Here is a 12,069-nt window from a genome sequence, read left to right as displayed (position 1 = left end):
AAAACAGACGCTCATATTAATTCCACTTGTGAGAAAAGACACAGATAACTATGTTAGTGTGCTTCGCAGAGACCTCCCACTGTTTCTTAAAGAGTCACACGTATTCTTGATGTGTTCACAGAGTGTGGTGTTAGATAAAGAACCAGTCCACTTACTGGTGGGACTGGGGCAGCTGTGGTACCGTTGGCTCTGTTCGAGGTTTGTGTGTTCTCCTCGTAGCTCCGGGGGTTCCCCCTGGGGGCTCAGGCTTCCTCCCAAACTGTTAGAAATGTTTTGCTCCTTTCTAAAATTGGCATTTATAAATTGCTCATTGGACATAAAGAATGCTCAAACACACAGAGCAGTGTGTGCTAGGGTCCCAGGGTTTTTTGCATGTTGTCATTTCCTGGGTGTAACAGTCTGTCTTGTGTTTGGTTGTATTTGTGGACATGAGTGATAGTTTTCTTTAGCATTTATTTGGTCCTGTTTATATTCTGGTTCTTCTTCCTGTGTTTGTTCCCCGTGCGGGTCTCTGTGTTTCATGTGTCTCAGTATCCACTTCCTGTTTCACTCTCTTGTCTCGTGCATGTCGTGTTCATTTCCTTTCCTTGTTACTCCTGATTGGCTCCCGCTGTGTTTCCCCCTTCACCCCGCTGCATGTATTGTCTCAGTCGTCCCTGTGGTGTTTGTCAGAGTGCTGTTTAGTTCCCTAGTCTTTGTTCCCTGGCGCTGGTTGAGTTTAGTTAGTGTTGAATGTGTTTCCGGTTGGATTAGCTTTTGTTTACCTCCAGCTTCCTCTCTGCGTCCACATTTGGGTCATCCTTCACTCATCAAACACAACAACATGGTATGAAGATGTATGCTCGTGCTGATAGTTGTGTGAACAGTAATCCTGGAGCACGTTATTAATGGCACTACATTCTATTGGTTCACCAGCATCTGTACATGATGCCCATCTTCATGTTTCGTCTCTACACATTCGTTCGTACCAGAACACTACAGCTACAGGCTTCTCCTATGTGGCTGTGCTGCTCGTGCACCTTTCTCTGACCTGCTGTGAACGCTGAAGATCCTGCTGAGAAAATCATATTTCAGCATTTATTTGGAGTTTATTACTGGGCTCTTCAAATCAGATTTACAGCTGCATTTCCAAACACAGCAATGTCATGTCTGATTGAATATGTTGCCTCTCAATAAAACTATTTCACACTGTTACGTTTAGTGTATTACCATAATTATAATATTACAGTGAAGCAGCTTAAATGCCAAATCACAAATGTGTGGAGTAAAAAAAACAAAGTGCTGTTCCACATGAGAGAAGCTTGATTTGGGCTTACCTGTGCATCAGCAGTCTTAATTAGCACAGATATTACATCTCAGCTTCCATCTCACATCACTGAGACCATGAAGTCCTTTAGCTGCCTTTTACTGCTCCAGTTCCTGCAGCTTATTGTGTCGTGTCTTTGCTCTAATGAACTCCACGTGTGGGTCAATGAGTGCCAACAGAGCCAACTGCTACAGTTTAGATATAGTTACTGACTGTTACTGTAAATAGTAACCTGGAAGCTGGGATATATTCTCCAGTCTCTCTGGTACTCTCCACCACATCTGAAGAAGCAGGCCACCTTCCCCACCTCAGCTGTAGGCTCACAGTGTGGATCACAGGCTGTACAGCAGGGAAGAGTACTGATGCCACCCTCATGTCTTCAACCGGGTCTGGATTCACAGAGCCTCCATCTCCAAAAACAACACCTCACAGTTCCTCGCCAACTGAGCTTAGTCTGAGTCTTTTCTTTCTTTTTTAACTATAACACTCTTTTTTGGGGGGCGGGGGGGATTAGAAGAATGAAAACAGGACTCGTGTGTGAACGAGAGGGGGCAGGTGCAAAGGTGAGGAACAGAGCTGGTGACGGTGGATAAGTTTACGTTCCTGGAGTCAAGCATCTAGAGGAACAGCAAGAGAAGTGCAGTGGGTGTCGGGATGATTTGTGATAGCAGCATATCGAGACCTGCTATGATGTATGCTTCGGAGACAACAGGACAGAAGGTCGAGCTGAAGATGCTCAGACTGTCGTTGGGAGTGAGCAGCATGGACAGGATTAGAAATGATAGAGGTTCAAATCCTCTGGACACGTGCAGACGAGTGAGAGAGGATATACTGGACAAAGGATGATGGAGATGGAGCTGCCAGGCAGGAGGAAAAGAGGAAGATCATAGAGGAGGTTCTTGGATGTAGTGAAGGACATGCAGGTCCTTGGTGCAACAGAGGATCCAGGCACAGGGTCCCATACAAGCATCACTCCATTCACATTAAATGTATCCATAAAAGTAGAAAATTAATTTCTACTAAAATAAAATAAAAATATATACTTTAATTAAAAATACATATATCATTTAGAGACGCAACAATTACTCAGTTAATCAGCTGATGAGTCCCATCATATCTTCAGGACCATATCTTCTGACCACCACCACCAAAGTGCTCATACTGGGGCTGTCTAAATGTTGGAGTTTTCTCTGTATTATTGTACAATCTTAACTTTAGAGCACGATGAGGCAGCTGTTGTTTTGGTGCAATGTAAATAAAACTGAACCTCTGTTTTTGAGGCTAAAAACCTTCTATATAATTATTAAACTCTGACTCTTTCCCACACGCGTGTCTCTTGTCCCTTTGCTCTCCTTCCCCTTATCCCTGGCCGGGTGGCAGTAGATGGCTGTCCCACCATGAGCCAGGATCTGATAAAAGCAGTGCTGTTCCATCAGGACAAGCAAGGCAAACAGTGCTGGTCTAGTGAAATCTAAAAACAGACATCAATCAAACTGTATCAAAGTGAAAGAAATCTCTCTCCTTTCATGTCAAACAACATTCTGTCAAAGCTTCTTGTCTGTTTGCAGCCATGCTTTACATCAAGCCTATTCAAATGGCGGCCCGCGGGCCAAATGCGGCCCAGAAGCAACCTGCGAGTGGCCCTGCCTGTGGTCCTGGCAGAAACACAGAAAACGCAAAAAATTAATTCATTAATTTTTAAAACATTAAAAAATTAAAAATTCCTACAGCGTAGTGTAGACTATGAATACAACACTCCTAGTAGCCTAGCAATATTTAACCCACAATGCACCGTGTTGTAAACATATTAAACAATCATTGTAATATATGATGCGACAACAACATGTCTTTCTCAGTCCAAAAGCGCAAAATTGACAATGAACCCTGCCTGGACTGACAAATACTTATTCATTTTACCGCCAAATCCAAATGCCAAACCAATGTGTTTAATTTGCAGTGAGTGTGTTGCTGTACTTACGAAGGCACCACAATGACAAACACCAGACTTTCTACACAAACTTTCCAGAGCAATCTCAGGAGAGGGCTGCAAAAGTACAGTTTAACTGCGAGTTTAATAATCTTACAACCGGAGTTGTACTACCATGGTGAGGGTCCTGTACAGTCCAAGAGAGAGTTGCAGCAGCTTTCCTTCGTGTTTGCTTCTTGGCGAAGAAGAAAAGGCCTTTCACAGATTCTGAAACAGTGAAATACTGCATGCTGGCTGTGGTGGATGCGGTGATAAGTGACGAAAAAATTAAAGTAAGTGTGACATCTGCTATAAAAAACGTACCCCTGTCAGACAGTTCGTAGAGTTGAAGTTCTGGCGTCAGACAAGTTTGAAATGCTGTTAGATGACCTGAGGAAAACTGATGTAATATCTATAGCAGGAGATCACAGACAGAACTGATAATGCACAGTTGTGCATATATGTCCGTTTTTTTGGATGGGAAATTGCTCGGTTTGCTACCGTTAGAGGGACACACAGCTGGCGAAATAATGTTTGAGAAGATTTCAGCTCTTTTTGAGGAAAATGGTCTGGATATGAAGCGTGTCTGTATACTTGTGACGGATGGGGCTCCATCCATGGCAGGAAAAGTGAGTGGTCAGCAAAATATTTATTTTAATTTGAAAGGGAATTATCAAAATGGTTTTTTTATTATTATTATTTCAAATGCGCAAAAAAAATAGTTTAGTTATAGCTCCCCTTTTTTAAATGGACCTTTTGGTGTGCATTTGTGAGAGGTCACCAGATTTACAGGGGGAAAAGGAATAAAAAAAATTACTTGTTTTTCAATACAGTTGGGTGGGTTTGAAATTGATCATGATCTGCTGCTTACTGGCTGCAAAAAAATATCTGGCCCAGATAAATTCCTCGGTTTGAAAATCTGGCCCAACTAACTTCTTAGTTGAATAGCCGTGCTTTACATCGTTGCCACCTTGTGGCCACCTACGGTCGCTGAAAGCATGTTTGTCTTGGATCCCTTTGGAAACTGTAGCCGTCTCCATTTTATGGGCATATTTGTCTCCCATTAACAAAGGCTTGAGCTTGTCAAGCTGAGGGGCCAGGAGCTTTTTCTGGCTGTTTGCACATTCACATTGTGGAAAAACCTCTGGTCTTTGACGGGAGACTGATGGACGATTAGCATGCTAGACAGGCTCCCACTGGCTCTGCTTTCACTGCTCTCAGATCAGTTACGAGTCACGCTTTGTGTGGAAACAGAGCTCCTAACAGAAGTTTTCTCTTAACCTACACGTGTGATACAGAAGCAGTATGAAAAGGGTTTTAATAAGTCGCTTCAGTGTGTTACCAAAGAAATCAACTGGAACAGGCTCAGCCGGGTTTCTCAAATGTGCAACCAAAGCTCCACCTTCAGTTTTCATTATTATTCTTAGATTCTGACAGTCAACCATGTCACAAAGCGCTCGAGCATTTTAATTCTTTGAATTGACTTTCTAAAAAATATATTTTAATATACTTCTTTCAAAATCATAATTTAGGCCTGTGTTTCCAAACTCATCACATTTTCACAGATGTGTGGTTGTCACGGGACAGCCTCCGCCTTCCTGTAAAGGTCACAGTATGCGTTTGGTTAAAAGGGTTTTTTTCCTTCCCACTGTCACCAGCGCACACTGATTATTGCGGTTATGTCTGTAATATTACGGACAATTTACCCTGCAAATAAACCAACATGACTTTGCTGCTGTTGTGAATTTGTGCCATATAAATAAAAGTGAAAATTGAGACTTATTAATGGAAAATTAAACATCAAACAGTTTGTTAAAGGTTTCATGGTTTTCAGTCATTTCAGAGGAAATCCATCACCACTAAATTCAGGACATTTATGAATTTACACTAATGTGATTTTAACTTCTCAGCCCCTTTCAATGATTTGGGCGTTCTCAATGTTTGTTTACTGTTCCCATCATACATGTTATTAATAGAGAATCTCAAACCCCTGTGCAGCCTCTTCCACCTGCTGCAGCCTGAGGGCCCTGAGCTTTGCAGGTATGGAGACCAGCTCCACACAGCACCTGTCAGGCACACAGGGCTGCACACAGGGCTGCACTTGTGCGCTGATGAATCCACTTTTATTTCTTTGTTGATATAATGGTTAAGGCTTTTGTTACAGGCTGTGCAGCAGCCCTGCGAGCACTGACAGCAGCCCATTCCTTCATTTTCATTACAGACACTGTACCCAATCAAATCTCTTAATGCAACAGGACCCTCCCCTACCCGACGCTGTGAGCTCCTGCACCCTGAACATGAGAGAAAGGCTGTGAAAAAAACACTAAAAATAAAAGCAGCGAAATGTGTCCAAAAAATGTATTTCAGCTCTCACTAATATATCTAAAGTCCGCATGAGGCCACGTCCCATTTTAAGCACCATCGTCAGTCTTTTGTTCATATTTGTTCGTGCCACCTTGAATTAACCTTCATATTTATACAGATGCAGTGTTTTTAACACCATCTCAGCACGGCTCTGTCCATCCTGGATGAACCTGGACTGGTTACATCTGTTTCTCACACACTTTGTAAATGTGAACAGTTGATTAACATGTTTATTCTTTGGGAATTAGAAATAAGCAGTTGTTGTTTATAAACATCAATGATAACTAGCTGTAATTTCATAAATGAAGTTAAACTTCAATAAACAGCATGTGTAAATATTCTGAGTGCTAATATTCCCGTCTGCTGTCCGTGGACTCTGTACACGACGCTAAAATAGACCGAAAAACCTGAATTTAAATATTTGTTATATTTTGGTTCTAGTAATTCCAAGACCTCTCTGTGTCTTTTCTATTGAAAGTATTATGTGTGCAGAAACCTGGTTGGATTTTGTCTGACTCTGCAAATTATTTGCTGATTTGTGTTTTGGCATTTTCTTTAACAGACGTGGAGCCTTTTGCTTTATGGTTCTCAGATGTCCACGGTGCTCCATTTTTATCTCTGTTACACCAGGACACGCAGCACGTTAGCCCCACCCCGATACTCTGAGAAATCCCTGATCGATGACTGGAAAGCACTGAAAACAATAAGGAACAAATACAACAAGGTCAAAATACGACACAATAGAATAGAAGCTGTAAATATACTGTAAAATCTACTAAAGGCTGAAATTTTACTCTGTTGATTTTTATAGTTTTGGTGTAATAATCGTCTCACTGATTTACTGTTAAAATAAAATTAAAATAAAATAAATTAATGAATAAATAAATAAATAATAAATAATAATAATAAATTAAAATAAAAAAGGCTCAAATTGTCAAATAGTCTCTTTTTTTCACTAAAGAGAAAAATTATTTTCAAAATCCCTTTAAGGACCTTTAACACCGGTTCATGTTAGTGTCTAATTTTATTGTATTTTTTATAAATGAATGTGAGTCGTCACAATAGGAAATATTGTTGTTATTATTGGATGTACATGTTCTTGCAGTGTTACAGACACACTCTGCTCACTCTGCTGTTACGAGCAGGAAACTGCTTCCAGAAAGAAACACGCATTCCCTGTTTAAAGCTGGATAAACGACAGGATTATGTTTTCACCAACGTTTCAAGTTGTTTATGAGGGCAGCAGGATATTCTAACCACCTACAGGCGCTGGAAACATCTACTCATACGTGCCACATGTATGTACATGTATGTACATGTACTGTACAGCTCCAGGCGGCTCTGACACAGAGTCAGCAGCCGGCTGCAGAGCAGGTCCACGTACACCCACTCCCCGGTGCTGCACTAATCACACACATTAATGAACAGTCTCCTTCTACGAGGGAGGCAAAAGTAAAGCAGCCTCTCACCTCATCTTCTCCCTGCTATCATGACAGTTTGTTGACTTGTGTCGTCAGATTAGAAAGTGAACTTAATCCACACACATGCAGGCTTTTCAGTGTTATTAACACATTCTAATGGCTGAATTTGCCAGATGTCTAAATCTCCTGGAGCCGGCCCAAATATCTGTGACAGCTCGTCTTTAATGTCTAAAGACAGGAAAACACACTGGTGCAGCGGGACCATCAGGTCAGGTCACTGCATGTTTTTGCCTTTGAAATCAAATTGCAGACGTGTGTGTGAAACACATTTGATTAAAATAAACATCATTTACACTTAAACTCAAAGCTTTTTTTATGATTAGCGCGTGACTGATTACCTTTGCCTTTTATTTTGGAGACTTTGCTGAACTCCTAGAATAACACCGTCATTTGTCACACATATTATATCCCACAGTGATAGAACCCTGATAATTTACTACAACACACCCTGTATATCCAAATATAAAATATTTCAAAGCCTGTTCTATTACAGGCTCTCTTCTCTTGTCCACACACACGGAAAGAGACAGATTTTGAGTGCCGTGTTTTGCACTTAAGGTGGAATTACACTTAACACAGTAAGCCAAGCAGACTCTGTTCAGACATCGTAGGTACCGCACCCAAAGCCTGCTGGGAAAGTTTAACGTGCAACATACCGACAGACAGCAGGAGATGCTACAACAATCCAACACTTTGGACTTCATCGTTACTGCGGTCCTTTGTTCATACATGCGGTGCTGAGAGAGGCAGTGTCCGCGGTCAGACCACCGGTCAGCTCCCGGTCTGCAGCCGAGAGCCACGTTATTGAAAAGGAAAGAAGAGCTGCAGAAATGCGGACGAAACAGGCTGTTGGACGGAAACTGTGTGATTGGCAGCTCAGCTGTGTCTCGGGACGGTCACACTTCGGCCGCAGCGTCACTGGTTGTTATCCACGGACGGCACTGAAACCAAGAGCTCCAGTGACCTCTGCTGGACAAACAGCCGCACTACAACACGGCGAGCGTGCTGCCTTCATGAAAAATACGAATTTTAACACACAAATGTTTAAATTTACATTTGGAAAGATCCTTCCAGAAGCTTAATGTCAGCCTGCTGTGTGTGTGTGTGTGTGTGTGTGTGTGTGTGTGTGTGTGTGTGTGTGTGCGTGTGTGTGTGTGCGCCTGTGTGTGTGTGTGTGTATGTGTGTGTGTGTGTGTGTGCGCCTGTTGAGTTCCCTCCCCAGACGCCTTAACGCCCACTCACACCCTGGGCCATCTGACCTCAGGAATTCGCATGACAAGGTGGGGCCAGGTTTCACAATGAGCTCACCTGAAACTCTGGCTGATTGGGACCCACACCCAGTTTCACACCTTGGCACAGGCGATTAGAGGATCATCAGGGGGTCCTTTTGTCCCTCTGTGGGGGGAAACTCCCACTAGGTTTAAATCTGGGACTCCCCACCATTTGACCTTAGAACTGAAGAAGCTTCTCGGATGAGAGGTGAAACGTCTTCAAGCAACTTAAAGAAGGTCAGACGCTTTTCTTTGCAAGATCCTTTGACTGCGCGCGCGTGTGTGTGTGTGTGTGTGTGTGTGTGTGTGTGTGTGTGTGTGTGTGTGTGTGTGTGTGTGTTTGAGGTGAAGTTGAAGGATTTGCTCGTCCCTTTTAATGACTTCGTCCACTTCGTGCAGTTTACCAGCCCCACTGGCCACACGACACTGTGACTCTGTCAGCAGCATGGTTGACTGTTCGTATCAATTGCTGTGTCCAAATTCAGGGGAAGGATGCTCATAAGGACACTACCTACCTACGTCACAAGGTAGTGTCCTTAGACGGACGGGTAGGCAGGAAGTGAGCGGCTGTGGACAGCCCCCTTTTTTTCTCCATAGAAACTTTATTGAACAAACAATGAGTATCCAACATAACAGATGGGCTGTTATGTTGGATACTGTTGGTAAATAGACTTCCGGGTTTTCTATGTACAATAATTACCTGTTGTTCAAGTAGCTTTATAACTGTGGTTAAAATGTAGGCACAATTGATATATGTGTTGCGCTGTCTGCTGTCCTCTTGGCCAGATTACTCTTAAAAAATAAATTTGTAATGTCAACAAGATTGTTTTTAGAAAAATCCTTTAATTGTCCCACAAGGGGAAATTTGGTTGTAACAGCAGCCAAAAAGACAAATATACAAACAAACAGTACACAGGACACGGAACAGAAACATACACAATTTTTCTTACATATTTACATCAAGGACAATGGTTACTATAAACAGAGAGTACTGTACAGTTATTAAATAAAATAAAAATAATTACAGGTAAGAGGCAAACCAGGTTGTAGTGCGAATTGGTTAATTAACTAACTTATTGCAGTTACAGCATTGATGTAAACATCTCTGTTTGTTGGGAGCAGTTCAGATTGTACAGTCTGACAGCTGCAGGGAGGAAGGACTGGATTTTGAACTGGATAAATAAAGGATATATAAAAGTCACTGCCAAAAACTGATTGCAGCTTCTACCTGTTACAGGAATGTTGCTGGTGGCTCAAAGTGACCTGATATCATTAATGAGGGAAACATTTGACACTTGTTTCACGTATTATAGACCAACAAGTTATTCATAGCAGGTTAAATACGAGCAATCAGTTTAGGGCAAAAACCAGAATCAGTTTTTGGCAGACGATCATTTTTTGGCACAACATCTGTCATTCTTACACATGTGCTGTATCATATAAAATATATAAACTAAATATCTTTGGAACGTATGGAATCTAATCTTTTGTTTGTTTGTTTTTACATAGCACTTTATCAAACTGTTGTCTGCTACAGAGTTACAAGTATTATACTAATAATATAGCATCCACCATCTCCTGCTTGCATATTTCTGAAAACATCTTAGTGGACAGTGGGAGGAAGCATCCTAAAGCTCTCTTTGCAGACCACCCTGTGTGATTCTCCACTCGCTGACCAGAAAAGACAAACTGCGGGTCTCAGTTGCTGAACCCCATCCACGTCTGATCTTGCTCGGGCAGATTCAGCAACACTGCCAGAGACTTCCTGTAATCTATTACAGTTGTAAAAGAAACCGTCCAGGAACAGGTCACTCAGCTTAATCCTGTGTGAACAACTGTAAATATTGTTTTTCCATCTTTACATACTGTGTATTTGAAATATTCTTGTTTAATTGTTATTGTTATTTATTTATTCCTATCAAATAAATATCCAAGTAATATTGTTCAAAGTTAACGTTGTGTTCATACATGTTACAAATGCCTGTAAATCAAATTGAGTTCAGTGACAATTACTGTTTGTTTGAATCAATTTATTAATAACATAAAACCTTTAAACTAATGCAACACATAACAGTGTAACAAATATATTCAAATAAATACATTTCTCAGTACGTAACTCATTTTGGAACTAATCTTTCTAGAAGTGAACAGTCTGTCCATCCTCTCCCTGCTCTCCTCTCCTCAGCCTCTCTTTGCTGCCTCATGTCCTCTCTGATGAGGTCTAGCAGCTCATCATCTCTTCTCCTCTTCCTCCCTGTCGTAGGTGGCTGAGCCGCTTCGTCATCGCTGTCGTTTTAGTCACCCACTGCTTGGCCCTGGAGTGTCCTCAGGGAGAGAGGACATTAGGACAGGAGGCTTAGTGGAAGGCATCTGTCCTATCACCTCATCCGTGAGGGCAAACCAGGGCCAAGTAGCAGCAGTGGGCTTCCCACTGACCCCCTCTCCTGAGCCTGGATACTTGCAATCCTAAAGGCAGAGGAAATTAAAAAATGATAGCAGGCAAATAAAAACACCACAACAACTCTTAGTAATTGCACATTTATTAACTTGTGTTCTTAAGAATTATCTTCTTGATAACACACATACGTACTTTGTATTTTTTAAAGTTATCTCATGTCTTCTGGCCTGCAAGGTGGTGACTTTCCCCTGCAGGCCCATCTTCTCCAGAATTGTCCTGATCACACACAACAAATAAGAGAAGAAAGGAAACCATGGCAACTATGTTAATCCCTAAACCCAAAAGTTTTCACAGCAGAACACCAGAGGAACGCCGTCTGGACATCACAGGTTCTGTACAGCAGCGGTCTGTGAGTCGTTTGGTACCGGGCCACGAGAGTTGAAATTTATGGTTTTCAGGGTTTGTATCATTAACTCGGTTTCCCTGGGTCTTTCCCTTGTTGTAGTTGTGTCTTATTTTGAAAGAAATATTTACACGTTACCATAGCGACCAGAGAGCATTAAGCGGCAGAGAGGAGGATGTTACTCTCAATGTTGGCGCATTTTCAGGAGGACGCTGCTAATAAAGTTAATAAAAAAATAAAGTTACACAATTACACAGTACATTCACGTTTATTTGTATATTTACAAAATACCACAGTTTGTGTCTTGGTCATTTTATGTGGTTGTATTCATCCGCGACACCTTAAAGGCTCCGTGTCTGACATGAACCGGTCTGTGGCGCAAAAAGGATGCCCAAAGCTTAACAACACGACCGCTATAACAATTTAACTTTTGTACAACCAGATGTTCATATACTTACATTTGAAAGTGTTTTCCTCTCCTGCTTCGACCACCATCGTTATCAGAAACAAATCTCCTCTATGACCCGCAATGAATCCTGGGATATAGTAGGACACGAAGGATACATCGGACCCCTCCTTAAAATTTGGGGAAATGTAGGACGCATTTGTCACCACATTTTGAGTGCTCTTCGAATTCGGACAGCCCTCGTCGCGTCGCTGTGACGTCATTGCATCCAAATATGGCATTTTAAGCATCCTTCCCCTGAATTCGGACACAGCCAATGACTGTGTCCCAATTCAGAGACCACACGCTTGGAGTACGCATTTTGAGACCTATTACGTCACCACGACACGACGAAGTCTGTCCCAATTCGAAGTGTACTCCAAATGCGCCGTCGATTTCCCCAAATATCAAGCGTGGTCTAGTGCACGCTTCGTG

The sequence above is a fragment of the Perissodus microlepis genome, chromosome 12 (genome assembly GCF_051167445.1).
Source record: "Perissodus microlepis isolate ML-2025 ecotype Zambia chromosome 12, ASM5116744v1, whole genome shotgun sequence".
NCBI classification, from domain to species: Eukaryota; Metazoa; Chordata; class Actinopteri; order Cichliformes; family Cichlidae; genus Perissodus; species Perissodus microlepis.
Note: the sequence above shows the minus strand (reverse complement) of the source record.